The sequence below is a fragment of the Lissotriton helveticus genome, chromosome 6 (genome assembly GCF_964261635.1).
Source record: "Lissotriton helveticus chromosome 6, aLisHel1.1, whole genome shotgun sequence".
NCBI classification, from domain to species: Eukaryota; Metazoa; Chordata; class Amphibia; order Caudata; family Salamandridae; genus Lissotriton; species Lissotriton helveticus.
This window is the reverse complement of record NC_136067.1, coordinates 1,088,297,390-1,088,318,217: the sequence shown is the minus strand read 5'-3', so window position 1 is coordinate 1,088,318,217 and position 20,828 is coordinate 1,088,297,390.

The window sequence follows — 20,828 nt, the reverse complement described above, 5'->3', positions numbered from 1 at the left end:
CAGCGAGGCAGAGTCGGAGCCCAGCGTCCAAACACAGGGCTCGGCACAACTTGAAGAGTGGGCCGATTTGCACCTGCATCTGCACAGCACCGACGCACCGACAAAGGGGCCGAGCTGCTGATTTGCTCATGACGGCAGCTGCTTGATCAAGCTCACCCTCCCTCCCCCATGGAAGCGGCCCGGTGTTTCTTGACCGGGTGCGGCTTGCAGAGAGAAGAGCGAGGAGTGAGGAAACAGAGCATGGAGCCAGGTGAGACGCGTGAGCCACGTGCAGTGTGCAATTCGCGGAGCGGCGGCTGCACAGGAGCGACACAGGAACGACAACGCAACGGAAAGTAGAAAGCCCAGGACCAGGCATCAAGGCTTCAAGGCCAGGCACAGGAGGTGCCAAATGTTTGTTGGGCTGGAGACAGATGGTTAGCACAGAGCAGCAGACTGGCAGGCCAGTGTGGGGGGAATCTCCAACCTCCAACTTCCCCCACCGAAGAGAGAGCACCAAGGAACACCAAGTTCAGTGCAGGACGGTAAGCTGGGTAAAAGCAGGTGAAAGTAACTGGGAAGTATGATCCTGTTCGCCGCTCTGAGAAGGAGCCTTGAAAACACCCTGCCAGTACTCACCACCACCGGTCCTGGATCGTCATTTCCAAGCCGCGCTCGGATTGGTCACAGCAATGAGGATTTCCCCCAGCAACACGGAGGTTCGTCAGGCGGAGTTATGTTGCGTCTGGAGAGGCGCGAGGCGTCCCCTAGCAACCGGGGTTTCCTCTCGCTCGTCATCGAGGAAAGGAGCTGCCTGAACCTGAGGCCAAGGCGCGTCCCATCGCCAAAAGCGGCTTCACCAGAGATCAGCATGGACCGCAGAGCCCCCTTCACATCCTAAGGTAACCCGTAACTGGAGTTTGCACAGGGGGGGAGATTATGATCACACACGCTACTGGCAGGCCTGCCTTCTCTTTACAGGCCACCCTGTTGCTATTTACGGGTCAGTGGTGTAACGAAACTTGAGGGGGCCCCCCTGCAAAGTACCTGGACGGGGCCCCCTCTGACCAAACAGGAGCTTAGGGAGCCCCGCATCGTGGTGGCTGCAGGGGGCTTTTGTTACACCACTGGGGGAGATTCATATTCAAGACTTCTAGACTTTAAACCAATAGCTGCCTTCGCTTTCCAGTTTATAATTCAGTTCACATCTGGTTGGCAGCCCTCGCAGTTGCTCATTGTTGCCCACTCTATTTCTTGGGTCACCATTAGCACCTCTCCTGCCATGCCCCTTTGAAGTGCTGCTTCTTGCCTACTTTGTTTGGTGGATCTTACAAGTGTGTTTGCAGCAGTGCGCCGGGTACTTCAGTCAGATTCCTGGGACGCCCCCGGGTCACTGTTGTACCACTCACTGCTGAAACCAGTACGGCTTGTTTCATAAGGAATCTATTCCTTGTTATATGCCCAGTATTATCTGTACAGCACATGCCCTCAGTCCTACAGCGAGTCAGCTTTCCTCCCCTTGTAACACCCAGACAGGGGATGCTGTATCTTGAAACAGAGCTGTGCAAAGGAGGTGGGCTCCAGTTCGCCATTGCTCTTCTGCTCCCATTCCCTGGTTCTCTAAAGACAGAGGGATTCTCTTTCTCACCTGATTTCTGGGCCTGTTGCCACTTTCCATCCTGTGCATTAGTGCAGAGATTGAGGGATGTCACGGGCTTTCAGTGGATTCATGAGTCCAAAACTTGACAGCAATTCATGTTAGAATTATTCCCATCACCTTGTTGGTTGTTGCGGCTGACTCCGTAAATGCAGCGGCTACGCCCAGTTGTGGGTACCATGCTCAACTGTCATAGGAACCAAGCTATACCTCTCTGATGAGACCCAAGTACGTTCTGCTGACCCCATCTCTATTTACACATTAGTTGCCCCAAGTAATCCATTGTAGTGTAATAAGAAGGTGTTTTTACAGTTGTGATATATGGGAAAATGCTACTTTGGGTGATTCTGTGACTGGATGCAACTTCATGATTTTCTTAAGCACACAATGCTAGTTATCTTGATTTAGACCACGCCCCTACTCGGATCGGCCACACCCCTTTAAGGAATTGGCCACGCCCCTTTCAGAGCACCCCAGTTTTTTCCCCACTTAAAGCCCTGAGTCGGGGGCTACCAACATATTCCAGTATACACCAGAACCAGCTTCGATGACCCTGGATGGTTAACGTCTACTTTAAACGCAGCAGGGCTACAACACAAAGGGGCTCCGGTCAAGGACCTCACATTCAGGAACATTCAAGAACATTCAGGGACACGCACATTGAAGGGTAACCCAATGCTAAAGGACTCCTATAGCCTCCAATTGCCTCCTATGGCCTCCCTCCTGCTCACCACTAATTCACAGCAAAAAAGGAAGAAATGCAAGAATAAATACAATACAATATAATTTATAACTGCACTATACCTGTATTAAACAACAATACAACAGCAGCAACTACAATAACAGCATGAGATTAAGAGCAATGGCTGGATAAGATCAGGAATAGTGAGGCAGACTCCAAAGTAGCATAAAAAACAGAAGTCTCAGAAAACCAGTGGTACTATTCAAGGGGGAAAAGGACAAATCACAAAACAGCCAGTAAAAGGAACAGAAGCTAAACTTAAAGCCCCCTAATTTCACCAATCTTGACATTGTTCTGGACCCGGGAAAGTAGAAGCGCAATGGAAAAAAGTTCATGCGTTTAATTTGTTAACCCTTACCATGCATCAGATGGCCCCCGGCCGTCCGACGTCACGGTGGGTGTGTGCGTCGGACGGCAGGGGGACGTCCGACCTATGCACACGTGAAATTCGCCCGCACCCCAGGGGAATTCCAGCCGTGTTCAAGGGATTAAAAACCCTGGGGCTGTAATTTTCACAACTCTTAGGGACCTACTGGGTCTTCCAGCACCACTTACCCCACAAAGGGTGACATATAATATTGGAACAGAAGAAAAGCCATGTGCCTCAATACCCACAGCTCACACATCAGACCAGAAGGACCCAAGCAACCAAACCTCTAGTAAATACTTGGGTCAGGAAGCCAAGGAAAAGGGCAGGTGGAAGGAAGACACTAACATGAAATGCGAGGCAAGAGAGGTAACATCTATGCCTGATGACCACTACCTTGAGATACTCTCGGAGGTCAAAACAAAAAACAGCACGATTGGGAGTTATTCCAAAGCCACAGACGAGCTTAAGTCTGTCAACGGACTAGAGCGGAGAGCATAAAGAAGGATGCATACTGCAAAAGCCAGCCTACTACACCCAAGTTCAACCCCGAATATTGCTTTGTGCTCTGTCGCAAATGCCACAACTCTTATAGTACCTGTAAAGCCACATGAAATTACAAGGGGTCACAGAACGGAGGCTCAAATTCACCTGACAAATTCAGATGAAGTAAATGCTTTGGAAGAATTAGAACTAGAAAACTCTTAGATGAGACTCCTCGGCCCAACATCAAACAAGGAGTCGTCACAAGATTTTACCTCAAAAGAGGGACTAGATAGAGAGGACCACACAGCCTCTATGCAAAACAGGGGGAATACCATGATGACTTTTTCTGTTCAGATACAGTAGAAACCAGCGCCAGCAATCATTTGTTAAACGCAGACCCATACTCAAGTAGTAAGCAGACAACTACATAAGAAAAATTATCTAGCGATATAAGTAATCACTCGAAGCTCTTAAGGTCGTTATTAGACACACTCAGTCTTCAGTAAAGGCACTGAATTTGCAATCAGACAAGCTGGATATCCAAATAGACCTAATGAATATTACAGTGCTACATATAGCAGGGATTAACACCAAACTGGATCAACTTAATAAACTAATAACATCCGCGCAATTGAAATATACGCTAGAGCGAACTTCCTGTACCTGTGGCCCAATCATGGATAAATTGAGTCTTCTTTCAGCTCTCCTTGAACAAATAATAACTCTTAGACAGCAAAAAACGCCATGTCACGAGCCCGCAAACGCTGACAACAAAATACAATCAGCCGCTTCTAAACAGAAGGATAAGAAAGAAGAAGGCAAAGCAATAAAAATACTAGCGGAGACAGAAGCTAGTCCCATTACAAAGTTGGAAGAGTGTACTTCAACCAAACAAACGAGAAGACAAAAAAAACAGGAAAGGAAGGCAAGAAATAAACAACCAATAAGAAACACTGAGAAAAGAATTAAAATGTACCCAATATTCAGTGCATCCAGGGGAGCAAACAACATACTCAATGCCACAAGATCTTCTGAGGGAACAACCAACACCTCAGTTGTGAACCATAAAGTGGTCCACGGCTACAGCAGCTGGGTAGGAAGACGAGCCAAGGGAACAAAGAGATAACAACACAAGCAGTATAGTGGAGCATGGACAAAGGGAAAAAACAGCAATATGTACGGGGGGCATAGACCCCTGAGCATCAAAAGGGCAAACAACAGGGTCACAGAGCAATGACCCAACTAAGAGGGATCTTTACTCAAGCCCAAGAAAAGGCTACATGGGAAGCAACAAAGAGTGACCACTCCGAGGAGACCGAGACCCATGTGAAGAAACAACAAGGGAAAGAGGAAGGCAAGCCGTGAACTTGATACCGCAACTGTTCACAAACAGCATCACACATCAGAAGCAGAAGGACTGGACAAAAGGAATAACCAACATGAAAGAAGGATTTAATCTGTAACAGAGCAAGGTTATAAGGATTGAGGATGGCACTCAGCTAGGTTGGATGTGTGAAACCCAAGGCAAAAAGGCAAATTATGAGCCAGGGACCGAAGAAGATGCAGAAATATCCCTCCAAGAAAAGGACTATAAGATCACTTCAATCCAGTGTTCTAAGATTTCGTCTCCCAGACCTACAACAAGTGTCACCAAGTTATACAAAAATCTCAGATTTAACATACACACCAAGGAGAATGTAACCTCTCGGAAAGTAATCTTGGGAGTAGGCCAACAGATATGGAGAACAAATGTCAGCACTAGTTACTTCAGCACAAGAAGTCAAAAAGAGTACCAAGACTGACAAAGGAAAACTAATAATACAAAGATCTATTGAGGTGGGAAAAGATCAAGAAGTTGGCAATAGCACCAAATCTCAACAGTATGGGCAACTACTACAACAAATATTATCGTCACCAGAGTACGAGTCCCAGGGGTGGCAAGACATCCTAAAGAGGGGCAACATTTTAAAACTGCTAGCAACTATCCCAGGGCTAAAACATCTTAACTCAACCCACTTACTGACAGTGGAATTTTGCCAGCAGGGAAATGGAAACACCAATGTACAAACACTCACAATGTGGCAAACAGCAGAGATTGCCCAACTGTTTATGAGTCAAAAAGACATGGGGCATAAGGCTGTCTAAACCTATAAAACCACGACGCCCAGACCTATTAGGGGAAAAGAAACAACCAGGAGGAAAACGCCGGGCAGAGCCCGGTAATAAAGAAGCAGGCTTACTCAGTCCTCCAGCAATCGAAAGGAAAAAGCCCAATGTTAACAAGACGTAATGAGATCGTTGTAGGAAAAAAGGGCATTACAGAGCCCGACATCGATCATTGGAGTTGGCTTCTGGGAATCCTGAACAAAGAGAAAGGTAGCTAACCATTAGGTAAAAAGGCGACGAACCATCACAAAGGAACACTCCACCTTACCTTGTGGAATATAGCCGGAGCAAAGAAATGGTTAGAAGACGGCAGACTTCTACAAGACTGGGTGGCATGTGACATAATTGCTCTTTAGGAGACATGGGCACCGCAAGGGAGGAGCTGCCTCCTGAAAAAAAAGCCCATATTGCCTCATTAACAACCATAATCACTGACATATGAAACAGCAACCCTTTCTGGAATATCATTATAACAGGAGATTTCAATTCAAACGTAATTTTTACACCAGAAGAGGTGAGAAACTTGTTGCAGACAATAAGTCCTGGAATGTACAACCTCAATATCAGTTCAAGTCGGTTCATTCCAAACCAGTGGGGCAGCAACTGGTGAAAACACTTGAATACCTGGGCTTGAGAATAATAAATTGCAGAACCTCTGAAGATTACCCTCCAATGTATACCTACTTCGGGGGGAAATCTCAATCAAGGCTTGATTACACAGCAATATCACGTACATTAATGCCCTTTCTTATCCGGTTTGTCATTGAACATACAACCAAAAGTGATCACTCGTTTACTTTGGTTTAAATCCACCAAAACATCAGATTAGCACAACAGCTGTAGAAAGCTTATTCTCAATTGACTTCAAACGGCTGAAATGGTGAACGGAGAACATCGATGAACTTCAAGCTAAAGTACAGGGGTTCAGAATGGAAAGTGAAAGTAGTGATCTAAACAAAATACGAGAGTGGGTAAGCTTCACTGATAAATTAATAACAATCATGATTAGCAAATTGAAACAGACCCGTGACTTAAAAATAACACGTCGATTGATGCTCTCAGACTGAAACGAGAACTAAAAAAAACTCTAAACTCTAAAGGAACAAAATAGAACTGAGTTAAATGCTACAGGATGGGAAGCCCTGTGTAATCCAAGGAAAGAATACAAAAAGAAGGTATGGGAACATACAAAAATGTGTGAGGAAAACGTCTGGGTTACACTATTACATGATGCGAAAAAAAACAACTCAAGCTCATTCTGGGAAACAATAAACAATCTGAATCGGTCCATCAACTCTCTTTCCTCAAGTGTACAAGAACAAGACTGGGCCATGTTGATAACAGAAAGATTTACAGACATCAAACTCACAAACTATCAAGTAGGTAAGGAGATGGAGCAAGAAAATGTCCAAGATCAAGTGGATCAAAAGAATAATGACGTCCTCTGGACAAAAAACAAACAGCACTAAGCCCCAAGACCCTACCCTACAGAAGAAGTACAAAGGAATGGAGTTGTTCTGAATGCCACCAGCTCAAGGGGCACACTTGAATCCAAGCCTATCAACTAGAGGAGATAATAAGAATAATCCCGAAGGCACGAGGAACAGGTCCAAATGGAATTCCCCGCTAATCTTCAAACTTGCACCAGATTTCTGGGATGGGTTTATAAAATATTTATTTGAAGAAGTGGAGAACATAAAGCAAATTCTGCCGAGCTGGCAAGGATCAGTAATTTCACCAATCTACAAACGAGGTGATAGATTGTCCCCGTCCAAATACAGATTAATGGCTCTACTGGATGTAGACGCAAAGTACTACGCATCTCTGATAGTGGTAGATTTGATCACGTGGTCAGACAAACTAAAATTATACCTGTCAATCAGAAAGGTTTCAGAAAGGGAATCGGGACAATCACAAACATCTTATCACTCTTGCTGATTGCCGACAAATACAAACGGAAGAAACAACAATTGCACCTCTGTTTTGTCGATTTAAAGGCAGCTTTTGACAGTGTGGACCATCAAATCCTATGGGAAAAGCTGCTAACCTTGAAAATCCCCGAAAAAATATTTAGAGAAATATTGCTCCTGTATTCAAACACATGGATGAGAGTTAAACTGGGAGACAGTTCAAGATTATCAAGTATGGTCACCACCACAAAATGGCTCAAACAAGGGTGTGTGCTGGCACTGCACCTCTTTAATCTTTTTACGGTGGATTTGGCTCATAAACTCAACAAGATTAACTCCCACCCAACCCAACTGGGCACACTTTCGTTATCCCTCCGTCATATGCGGACAATGTAGTACTGAGGAGCCTAACCAAGATCGGCCTTCGTAGGTCACTCACAGGTATGCTGGAATATATAGCAGATAATAATCTAGAGATAAATACATAGAAAACAAGACAATGCTAGTTAGTGGATACCCGACGGCTAAACAGAATTTTCAACTTGAGGGAGAAACGCTAGAGGAAGTCTCTACTTATAAATACCTGGGATTCTACATCAACAATAGGCTGAACCATCGAGAGCAAAAAGCATATATGACACATAGAACAAACGTCCTATCGTTTGCCTTTAGGACCCTAGCAAAAAAACTAAAGGGCCCATCATTTAAACGCCTACTAGCAGTAATATCAGCCAAAATGCTACCAACTTTATCATATGTCAGTATTCCACTACACGGGAAAGACGCTGACCAGCTAAACAAACAGCAAGTTTCAATATATAAAAGGGTCTTTCAAATCCAGTATTTTGTGTCTCTAGCTCAGGTGAGATTAGAATTTGGCATAAACAACTAAATATTGGAGATGATATAAGTAACCATTAAGCAATGGTACAGACTGAAGTAAAATGCAGCAGAATCAGAAGTGAAAAAGGCTTTGTGGGAGGAATTAGAGAAGGAAACAAAATCTCACTGCAATCAATATCTATAAAAAGCTTTACTAGCAACCTGTACAGGAGAGCTTTGGAACACCAACCTGTCGTACTCATCCTTCTAACAAGCCATAAATAAATATGCAAAATGACACTCTCTACTAGTAGATAAAGATATCTTCAGCAAGAGAAAGCACGCTTGGATGGTGATCACTAATTACAAGACCCTTACCCCAAGCCTGTACCTGAATATTACATTCTCGGTCCATCATGAGCTTCAACTGATGACCCTGTAATTAGGCAAATTACCGTCCTTTGCGGATCAACCAACATGGGTCCACAAAGGGGCGAAATAGAGCGGACTATGTGGCAGCAGCAAAGAGGACTTCATCCATCTAGTCTGTACATGTCCCAAACTTTCAAAAGCATGTGTCACTTTATTAACAATTGCAATGAACTCCAGATGAAGGACGTGCAGATCAGTTATCATAACTGGGTTGGATCCAACTGATACCTTAATGAACTGTCAACTGATAAAGTTCCTCACCTCACATGAGCAAGCCTTAAAAACTGAATCTCCAGTTACTGCCTAGTAATGTGTACCAGGACAGTTGGATTAACCCCTTGTCTGCGGGGCTGATTCCCCCGCTGTGCTGGGGGTAGGGGGAGCGCGCACAGCTCCCCAGTGCTCGTGACGAGCTCAGCTTATCATGAGCCACAGTGGTCGTGTGCTCATGACGAGCTGAGCTCATCATGGCCACACCCGTTTCTGTAGAACGCTCGCACAGCAGGGGAATTAGCCCCACGTGTGAGCGTTCTAATGGTCATGACGGGCTCATCTCTTCATGAGCACACGGGAACCGTGGCTCATGACGAGCTGAGCTCGTCATGAGCATGGGAGGGGTTAAGAGAGAGGCTAGAGCCCAAGCAAAAATCATGGCTGGAAAGAATCCTTTTAATGTCTCAGCGGAACAAGGACTAATTATTGCTTTGATCTATTCATTGTTTACTATATAATTTTGTACATACTTAATTATTATTAATTGACTCATTCTTAGTTTATTACACACCCTTGTACATTCTTGAATATTATTAAGTGACAGCAAAAGGCTTTTTATGGTTTTTAGCATTTTTACAAACATTTTATTGTTGACTTTGATTATACAGAGAACACATTGTAATGGTTTTAATTAACTGAAACAATAAATATTTGACTGCATAAACACATTATGCATAGATACTAGGCTTGAATATCATTACTGCACATAATACTGGCATAGTGCACACCTCGTGGTCACAAACATTGCAGTTAGGGCGACCAGGTCTGACATTAGGCAAAATACCCCTAAGTATCAGGGAATAACTGCAGGTACTGTAAAAGTACTCATTACCCCAGGATGGCAGCAACTCCCCAGTCAACATGGAGTGAAGGAATCTCCATTCCCCCTCTTTTGGGAAAGGTGTAAAGCCCCTTTTCAAAAGTGAGGGCTCAGGCCAAGGGAACCGGCCCTGCCCCTAAACCAGAAAGGCCATATTTCACTTGGTACCAATACTCCTGAGGGCAGGTGGGACACGCACTGTTTACTCTGGCGGGGCAACCTCCTTCGGCCACCCCGCTGACACCGGAAATGCAAAGAAAAAAAGCCACAGGGCTCCTCACCCGGGTCTCCTCAATCTCAGGGCCTGTGGGACTCGCTCCTCTCCACAAGGCTAGGTGCATTACTCCCCCTCCTTTAGAGGAACAGCGCTGATGTGGGTGGCCGTGCTTCGGTGTAGGCGACCTGAGATGGCTCCTCTGCCCTCACTCTTGACTTTGGCCGACACGCAGGGCTCTCCTCTGGTACACGGAAGCCCCGCCCCCACTCAGGCACAAGCCTGCCTGACTTCCGGCTCCAGCGCTGCCTTTTACGGACGGCCTTGCTCCAGGTCAGGCTCTCTTTGCCTGTCTTCCAGTTTTGGTGCTCAGCTTCCCGGAGCGAAATCTCCGTCGGGCTTATGTCTTCTCTTCTCGGCCACGGGACATTGCTAGGCAATGCAGGTGATCCCAGGCTTCCCAGTGGGCAGGCCAGACAACGGGCTTCCCAGTGAGCAGGGCCAGGCTGCCGGGGTATCGGCATAGAAAAGGGCGGCACCGTAGCACCACAAAATCGCTCACATGTGCTACACAGTACAAGCAGTCCTTCACATTTAACCTTGGTTTCGAGGCTGCAGAAATGACGAGGGAAGCACCCCCAAGTACTCCACACAGTACTCTGGGAAATCCAAACAAGGAGGATAATTTGTCACTGCCAGACCCAGCAAGGGTGCGTGGAGATGCACTTACTGCATCGCCACCAAATCATTGTACTCCTCCACCCAGGCAGAATACAAGAAAGCCATCCTAGACGCTAAAACTTGCTACTTTCCAAATAAGATCCTCCGGGCAGAGAACCAACCTAGAGAAATTTTTGCTACAGTTTTCGAATTAGCCTCTTCGCACAGGACCACATCCAAGCCGGTACCCTCCCAGCCCCTGTGCGACTTGCTGAATAACTTCTTTATCAACAAAATTGCAGATATCAAGGCCAATATTCCTCCTCCCTCCTCAGCTTTCCTAAACCTTGACCCACCAGCCAACGCCTCTCACCTCGACCTTATAGCCCCGCTGTCTAAAGAAATCTTCCTCTCCCTGCTCCCCTGCGTCAAGTCTGGATCCCCTTCCGACATCTGCCCGGGCCCACATCTTGCGCGACATTTTCCTCACTTGCCCATCCCCCTCTCACCTTTCTCAATGAGACCCTTAAGTTAGGTACTGTCCCTCCATGCCACAAATCAGCCACCATCATCCCAATCTTGAAAAAACCAGGCGCAGATCCAACAGCGCTAGTAAACTATCAGCCCATTTCCCTTCTCCCCTACCTGGCCAAAGTTCTCGAACGCCACGTCACCAAAGTCCTTAGCTCTTTCATAGAGGACAGTGGCTATCTCTCACCGTGCCAAGCAGGGTTCCGCCCCCTCCATTCCACCGAAAAAGTGGTGGTCTCTGTTTTAGACACACTCAGAGCGGGGCAAGATGCTAATCTTCCACAGGCATTGGTGCTTCTTGATTTGTCGGCCGCCTTCAACACGGTGGACCACACCATCCTTCTCTCCCGTGTCGAGGCGGCAGGCATTGGAGGTTCTGCCCTGGCCTGGCTCAGCTCATTTTTGAGCGATCGCTCACAGGCAGTCCACCTGGCGAACTTTTCCTCCGAGGCCCGCAAAGTGCAATGTGGCATCCCTCAGGGATCCTCTCTTTCGCCTCTCCTTTTTAATTTGTACATCTGTCCGCTTATTTCTGCTCTGCAGAGGATGGAGGTCACGGTGTTTAATTACGCCGATGACCTCCAGCTTATTTTTAACCTCTCTGACTCCCCTGATTCTATTTATAATTTTCAGTTGGTGATGGTTTTTATCAGGGATTGGATGAGCTTCAACCATCTTAAGCTCAACCCTGATAAGACCGAACGTCTTCTCACAGGCGGTAAACTCAATCCTTGGTCCCCCATTTTTTGGCCCCCCCTCTCTCGGGTCCTCCCCCTCTCCCTCTCCTTCTGTCAAAACTTTGGGAATCACTCTTAATCAACAACTCACTTTACACTCTCAGATCAGCACAGTGGTTTCTTCCTGTTTTTTACTTTGCGCACCATTCGAAAAATTTCACTTTTTTTTCCCTTCTCAGCCCTTAAACTGATCTTGATGGCTGTGGTCCTCTCCCGGTTGGATTACGGGAATGCCCTATACAACGGTGCCCCCGCATACGCCATCTGGCGACTCCAACTGGTGCAGAACCAAGCTGCCCGCCTGGTTTATGGTTTACCTAAGTCACACCACACCACTCCCCTTCTAAGATCTCTCCATTGGCTCCCAATTAGAGAAAGGGCCCTCTTCAAGATGAGATGCATTACGTTCCAGGCCCTTGCGGGAACAGCTCCATCTTTTATCATGTCCAAAATCGTACCCTACATCCCCAGCAGACAACTGCGATCTTCCTCTCTGTCCCTCTTGGTGGTGCCTAGGTTCAAGAAGAGCAGAATGGGAGGCTCTAAGTTCTCCGTCCTTGCTCCACAGTTTTGGAATTCTCTACCTATCCGAATGAGATCAACATCATCCTATCTGGAGTTCCGCAGCACCCTGAAAACCAATTTGTTTGCACAGGTCTTTAAAATCGAAACCGCTACTCCCTCTTTACTCAGGCATCATTCTCCTCTACAGCGCCATGAAACCGCCTCGTGTACGTGCGCTCAATAAATACTTTAAAATTCAAATTCAAGGGTCTTTCCCCCAGAAATCCTTTGCATCCCTGAGACCCTCAACAGGAGGCCAGCACGCCGGGACCCTAAGCAGAGGGGCAGTCCCTTCAGCCCCTCCCTGGCAGGTGACAGCCTGGTCCCAGGTGGTGGTTCCTCCTTGCAGCCCAGTAGCCTGCTGGCTACCAATTCCAAGTCGCACCAAGCAGCACACTTATGGGATCCCAGCCCCAATACTTATACCCCTTCTGTCTTTGTTCTTCTCTTGCACACAGCTCTGCGCCCGGTCCAAACCGGTCCAAACCAGTTCTGGGGGGTAGACTCCAACATTTGTTTACAGTGCACAACAGTGCCCATTGACAGAGTAGGGCTTGACCCTATGAGGTAAAACACAGGTCCCTTCAGTGGTTGCATTAGTCCACTAATCCATCAGACCCAGCCCAATTAGCATTATGTAAGGGTACAGTCTCAGGCTCAACCGGCCATAATGAGGCCCAGAAAAGATCAAATCATCAGCATCAGTGAATGCTAGAGGAGGGGAGATTAGAGTCCACTTAGATGCCCTAGTAGGTCTGTCAGATCAGAACCTTGAACATAATAACCCCTCATTGAAGGCTGCTGTTAGAAATGGGGGTCTCTAGTTGGCAGAGGTTGCACCTTCGTCCAAGTAGGGACCCTTGCTTCTAGTCAGGGAAAGGGTGTTACACACTTCAGATAACCCCTGCTCACCCCCTTGGTAGCTTGGTACAAGCAGACAGGCTAATCCCAAAAGACAAAGTATTTGTTCTCAAAACACACAGTAACACAGTGAAAACACCACAATGGACACCACACCAGTTTAGAAAAAGAAAGTATCTTTATTAATATCGATTTATTCAGTGCCGAGACACCTCTGGATAATTGTTGCGCTTTACAAACTTAACTCAAATCAAATGAAATCTAAGCCAAACAAGACCAAGATGTCAAAAATTCAACATACATGTATCAAAATATGACTTTTAGAACTGTTACTTCAAAAATTACACTTGTAGAAACAAATAGCTCCATCTGGGGCTATTACGTTGTGACAAGCATAAATCCAAAGTACAGCACTGACCGTGATATGCATGGCGTTGGGCGAGGAGTTACCTGGACCCCCAAACAACAGTACTTTGGAAACAAAGTCTATGGATGATGCACGGCATCATGGCGGTGAGGCGTTAGTGCCGAGGAGAAGCTGGTACCCTGATTGCCATGGGGGAGGTGAGGCGTTGAGTCAGTGAGGAGGCAAGGCATTGAATCCAGGACAGGGGAATTTAGGCGGTATTGGTGGTGAGGCATCGGTTCTGGTGAGGCGATGCAAAGTCGAAGAGTTTGTGAAGTCACTCTCGTTGGTTATTGGCTCTGCTATAAAGGGATGCAGGTGCTTGTGGTGACAGCGTTTGTGCGAGTGCCGATAACTGCAGACATCGGCAGGCGTTGACGGGAGTTGGAGCTGTGGGGCAGGCAGGGTGGTACATCGTGCACTTCACGAGTTGTGCCCCCACCCTCTGTGCAGGTCACGGCATCACTGGTAGCATCGCTGTCTGCGTCAAAGTTGGTTTTCTTGCTTTGCAATACCAACCACACATTTATCAGGGCCCACAAACTGGAATTGTCAGTCTTTTCAATGCAGGAGTCCACTGCGGAGTCCAGGTGCTGGTCAGTGGGTTGCAGTTGCAGTCTTTGTGGTCCTCAGATTTCAGAACAGGAGGCCAGTACGCAAAGGCCCTTGCAGGTTCTTCTTTAAGCAAGTTCACAGCAAAGTTCCAGTCTTTGTCCTCTCCTTTGCAGAAGCAGCCACTTCAAGCCATCCCAGAAAAGCACACACTGCAAAGGGGCCGTACTCTTCCTTACAGCTCTCCAGCTCTTCTCCTTGGCAGAGGTTCCTCTTGAGTCAAGAAGTGATCTAATTTTCTGAGGTTTAAGGACGAATACTTATACTCAATTTTCTCCTTGTTCTCTTTGTGGCAAGGGTCTCTGAGCACAGTCCAAACCAGTACTGCCCCCTCTGGACTAGCTTCACTACAGGAGGTGGAGACAGCATTGTGCAGAGGAGACACTGCCTTTTCAGTTGTAAGTAAAACTCCTCGCACCACTCTAAATGCAGCCAAGGTCTAATCATCCCAGCTATGAGTTACCTAGGAAAGGCAGGACACACCTCAACCCCCTATGAGGCTGTCTACAGTGAATCCACCCCCCCCAGTCCGTGTCATTCCAAAACCAGACAGTCAATACACAAAACAGCAGTGGCACACAGGATGCTTAAAAAAGAAAATGCAGACTTTCTAAAATTGGCAATTTCAATCACAATTTAAAAAACATCTCTCTAAAAAGATCTGTTTTTAAATCTTGAGTTCAGAGAGCTTAAACTCCACTTTTCTATCTTGTCCCAATGGAAAATTATACTTGTAAGATGTTACAAAGCAACTCCCATGTAAGCCTATGGAACAGACAGCCTTTCAATAGTGCCAAAATGAAATGGGCAGTATTTCACTATCAGGACATGTATAACACACCAGTATATGTCCTACCTTTTACATACAGTGCACCCTGCCCAGTACCTTGTGCCTCCCTAATATCTGCCTCACATGTAAGGTCAACATGGAAGTTGAAAATTGTGCATGTAGTGGCATGTCTGATATGCATTTACAGGGCTGCTCATGTGGGTGGCACAATCAGTGCTGCAGGCCCACTAGTAGTATTTGATTTACGTGTGGCAAATGAAAGGGTGACAAAAGACCAAGGTAAGTTTGGTTCACGGTTTATTGTGTCATGCACACAGAGAGGGGGCCAGGACTACAGGCCCCAGACAACCCTGTGCTTTGGAGATGGGGCCTCTATCAGCGCGGTGGATGGGGCCATAAAAGGGTACTTTGGACCCCGATGTGCCAGCAGGGGTTACTGCTCGGCAAAGGCAGAAGAGTGTTGCTGCACTGGCTCAGAGCCAAAAGCAAAAAAATTAAATGATATTTCCTGATGCTATGGCCCAGCGAGTTTGTGCAGGAAGGGGCAGGGCATGGTAGGGGGAATGTGGAGTGCTATGTGCATTCTCTAATTGCACAAGTTTTTTGTCCGGCCGTCTCAGGCCGACCAAAACACACATGAGCACTTAGTTTTCTGTAACCCGGCTAGTAATGAACTGCCGGGTTACAAAAACCCCACAGACGACCGGAACTGAGCAGAGCATATTTTCAGCCTGCTCAGGCTAATCCTGTGCTGCTCTGCAGTGCAGGCTTAGACAGGGAGTCTGTGACGTAGTCCCAGTGTCTGCTGGGACACAGAAGACCCAGCACCGAGGCGCGACACGGCAGCAGGTAAGTTTAACTTTAAAAATATATATTTTTATTATTTTAAAGTCCCTCATTCCCCCTGCCGCACCCCTTCTCTGGCTCCCGCTGTGCCCCCTCCTCCCCACCTCACCACTTTTCGTATGTAGCGGCCGCCACTGAGACCAGGTCGCCCACAGCGAGGGAGGCAGGACTACGGCTCCCAGACAGCCCTGCACTTTGGGGGCGGGCCTCTATCACCATGCGAAACAAGTACATAAAAGGACTATTTGTACCCCACAGCATGGGATGCACCCAGGGCGTTGCCCGGGTGAAGACTGAGCTATGAGCTGCCTAGTATTTACTCATCATCAGCCAAGAGGCCGGCTGGACCATTTCTCTTGGTTCAAGGTCCAAACTTGCTCAAAGTGGTGAGACTATACTCCGAAGTACTCCATATTTGTTAACTATTGAACGGCTTCAGCTAATCACCTTAAACAATATTTTAAGTCTGCCTGGAGGAACATGTGGAAACGGAAATTGCCCGGGTCTATACACAATGCAAATGAAAACCCCCTCATGGTACCATGACAGATTCTTTTTTGTTTTGGCTTGTGATGTTGGGGTAAACTCCAAAGTGATAAACCTCACAGAGAGGCTGCTCTCTCCGGATTTTGGGGAAGGCATTACCCATCTTTCACTGGGACAGCCAGGTCATCAATTATGCTCGGGGACAGGGCACTCTCCAATCACACAAGCAGCCTACCATTTGGTGAAACTGTGTCTCAAGTTCATCTGCTATCCGGTGAAGTCACCAAAGATTCAGTTGTTTCACATGCCAGTGATTGTGGGCCATCTATAAAGAGGAAGCAGCAGTCTAAGCGGGTTGGTAATTGTCGAGCACAGAGTAACCCAGACAAAAAGGACCATGGTCATTACCCAGCAATCAGGATTATTCCAACCTCTTGTAAATGGAGGTACAACCTTTGAGTTGAATCTGATCCTGGATAAGGTTAAATCTATTGTTGTTGCCAGTGTGACCCTATTGGTGGACAGATTGTGAAGCCTGGAAAAAGGCATTTTGGAGTTAACTATTATACATGCCAGCAAAAAGGCCTTCCTCAACACTGATTATGTAGTTTGTCTTACTCAAGCAGGGTCTACGGTGCCAATAATTCCCAACGTTAGCATTTCCAGTCCTGCTACACCTTTACCTCAAGCAGATACAGGCCCCATGGCTGTGCATAGTCTTGGCACACTGGCTGGTGGGACCTCAGGGCTCCGGAGAGAAGGGAGAGGTACGCATGGGGAACCCAAGGGGTTGAATGGCTTCCCTGAGCAGGATATTGTTGCCAGTGCCCAGCATGACGAGCCTAGGCCTGGCAACCTTGCCTAAATCTTCCTCTGGAATGCTGCCCATATTTTGCCATCATGACAGGCGTTTCGCCACTGTCCCCCTCTACAACAGAATCTACTATCCAACTCAAAAGCAAGTTGTGCCATTAATTGGCCTACAATTCGAATTTTAACATCAGGGAATATAAAGACATCATATTTGTGAGGAGGTTTGCATTGGTTGGTTCTGCTATTAAACATTTGAGGGGGATTGTAAAGTGATCAACTGTAGGCAACCGAGTTTGGCCAGTCGCTTAATATCAAGCAATGATAGGAATCATTGTTTGAATGCGGGCATCAATATTCTCCCGTAAGGAGTTTTTGATAAACATTTTCAACCCAGGATTCAGATCAGGTACCAGAGAACTTCATCAATGCCTTATAAGCCAGCTACTTCTTTTGTTCCCACCTCTAACAGAAATGTGCAAGGGTGCCTACATTGGCGGTAGGCAGCCAAATGGGTTCCAGTGCATGGGAAAGAACCACCACCACGTCTTCAACAAGGCCGACTCCACCATCGCACCCCAACTCCGGGACATCATGAACACCTCCTTCAACACCGCCACCTTCCCGGAGAGCTGAAAGCATGCCAAGCTCAGCGCCCTACTGAAGAAACCAACGGCGGACCCCACCAACCTCAAGAACTTCCGACCCATCTCGCTCCTCCCTTTTCCTGCCAAAGTCATCGAGAAGACCGTCAACAGTCAACTTGCCGCCTTCCTCGAAACGAACGGATCCCTCGACCCATCGCAGTCCGGTTTCCGAGCCAACCACAGCACCGAGACAGCCCTCATCGCGGCCACCGACGACATCAGAACCCTGCTCGACAACGGGGATACAGCGGCCCTCATCCTCCTGGACCTCTCCGCAGCGTTCAACACTGTCTGCCACCGCACCCTAGTGCAGCGCCTCAGCAACATCGGTATCCAAGAGAAGGCACTGGAGTGGATCATCTTGTTCCTCGCCGGAAGAACCCAGAGAGTCCGCCTCCCCCCGTTTCGATCCGATGCCACCGAAGTCATCTGCGGCGTTCCACAGGGATCTTCACTCAGCCCCACCCTCTTCAACGTCTACATGAGACCACTCACAGCCATCGCACGCCAACACAACCTCAACATCATCTCCTACGCCGACGACACCCAACTGATCCTCTCCCTCACCAGAGACCCCGCCACCGCCAGAACCAGCCTACATGAAGGAATGAAATACGTCGCCAAGTGGATGAAGAACAGCCGCCTTAAACTGAACTCAGACAAGACGGAAGTCCTCATCCTGGGACCCTCGCCCTCCGCCTGGGACGACTCCTGGTGGCCTCCCGCCCTGGGCACCGCTCCCAAGCCAACAGACCACGCACGCAACCTGGGCTTCATCCTGGACTCTTTCCTCTCGATGACCAGACAAGTCAACGCCGTCACCTCATCGTGCTTCAACACCCTACGCATGCTCCGCAAGATCTTCCGATGGATCCCGACCAAAACCAGGAAGACGGTCACCCAGGCACTCGTCACCAGCCGACCGGACTACGGAAACACCCTCTACGCCGGAACCACAGCCAAGCTACAGAAAAGACTCCAACGCATCCAGAACGCCTCCGCCCGACTCATCCTGGACATCCCTCGACGCAGCCACATCTCCAGCCACCTGAGGGACCTGCACTGGCTCCCCTTCAGCAAGAGGATCACGTTCAGGCTCCTTACCCACGTACACAAGTCTCTCCATGACCTGGGCCCCAAGTACCTCAACGACCGCCTGACCTTCTACACGCCCACCTGCCAGCTACGTTCTACAAGCCTCGCCCTCGCCGCCGTACCACGCATACGAAGAGCCACCACCGGAGGAAGATCCTTCTCCTACCTGGCAGCCAAGACATGGAACTCCCTCCCCATCAACCTCCGCTGACACAGGACCATCTCGCCTTCAGGAGACAACTCAAAAGCTGGCTATTCGAGCAGTAGCGGACCCCTCCCCCAAGCGCCTTGAGACCCTTCCGGGTGAGTAGCGCGCTATACAAATGTTATGATTGATTGATTGATTGATTGAAAGAACAGGAATGCTCCATATTGCCTTAAATACAGCACATTCCTGTTCTTTCCATGTCATGTGGTGCAGTGCAGCACAGCAAGGTGACTTGCTGCGCTGGACTATGTGACATCTTCATAAATGACCCCATGGGACTCTATTAAGTACAGGGCGCACTTTCCCTGTTTGTGCCCTGGTGCACCTTAAAACAGGTGCATAGGGGGGCATGGGCTCGCTGGGAATGCAGTGAGACGCACGCTGCGGGAGCTCCAGCCAGCCGCTGCTATCTAAAGTAATTTTAGCGTGCTGGGGGCTCATTGGTGCCGCTCCTGGGGGTGATAACCTAGCGAAAGGTGAGGGGCACCTGTTGCGGAGAGGAGGGCTGCTCGGGGGCAGCGGCGGCGGTGAGGAAGCCGCAGCACTTTGGCATCTGGACCGGGGTGCCCGCCATTTTAAGGTGCCCTGACCTGGATTCCCCTGACAGCCGACGAGGGCTGTTCCTGGGCCCTCGGTGGCCCCCCAGGACCTGCACAGCCTTGGGGCAGATAGTGGAGCAGCTGGGGCGCCAGCGCCAGTGCGGATGGTGATTGGGATTGGCCCGGAACAGGCGAACAGACCCTGATCAGACCTGGGATGCCATTTTATATACTGTACCTGAGACGTCCTCCGGCGCGGTACGCTGTTGACTGTTTCCCCAGCCCGGCAGACACATCGTAGGAGCTGAGGAGTGACGGCGGTGCCCAGACTTCGGTAGAAGACGACGGAGACACCCTCTGCAGTGTGCGTGGGCCCCTTGCTTTCGGGGGCTTATCACGGTGGTGGCTGCCATCTTGCCTGAGTCAGCCCTGTCGCACCCGATGCTGTGAGTGGCTGCTGCGAGGCACTGTGAACAGGCCTGGGGAAATGTGGTTGACCCTGTGTGGGGCTTCCTGAGTGGAAGCTTCAGCTGCCCTGTGATACGCCCCAACCTTCTGAGCGGCTGGGAACAACATTTTGGGCCTCATCCGCTCCCCTTGTACCGGCGTGAAGCGGGTGGAGGCAAGTGTGGACGCCTGGAGGGTTTGGCGGTAGACTGGACTGGCAGTGGCGACTTCCTCAACTGACCAGACGCTGCATCTCGGCAACACGGACGCCCGGCGCAAGTGAGGAGTAAGGGGTGGGGAAGCATCTTGCTGACTCGCCTCTCCATGTCCCCCCCCCCTTGTCCACCGTGCCTTGCTGCCCAACGTGGCCCCGTCGCCCTACACCTGCTTCGGGCATGGCTTGGTATACTGAGAACACGATTGACCCGACGGCCGGGGTCCCTGATGACGGGCCTTCCTGCCGCTGGTGGCTCCCCCAAGTCATCTGCACGACCAGTGGCCTCCAACCATCCTCTTGTGGATCTTAGGGGGCAGGCGCATTTAGGGCGGCACACCACACGCTCAGAGCCATCCTCAGGACGTGGGTACCGGACCTGCGAACATTGGGGCCTCCTCTGAACAACCCCAGTGGACTGCCTCCCCTGCCTGGACACTGTGGCCCCTATGTAACCTGCTATGGAAACGCCTTGATGCTGTAAGGGACGCCGCTTAGCACGGGCAG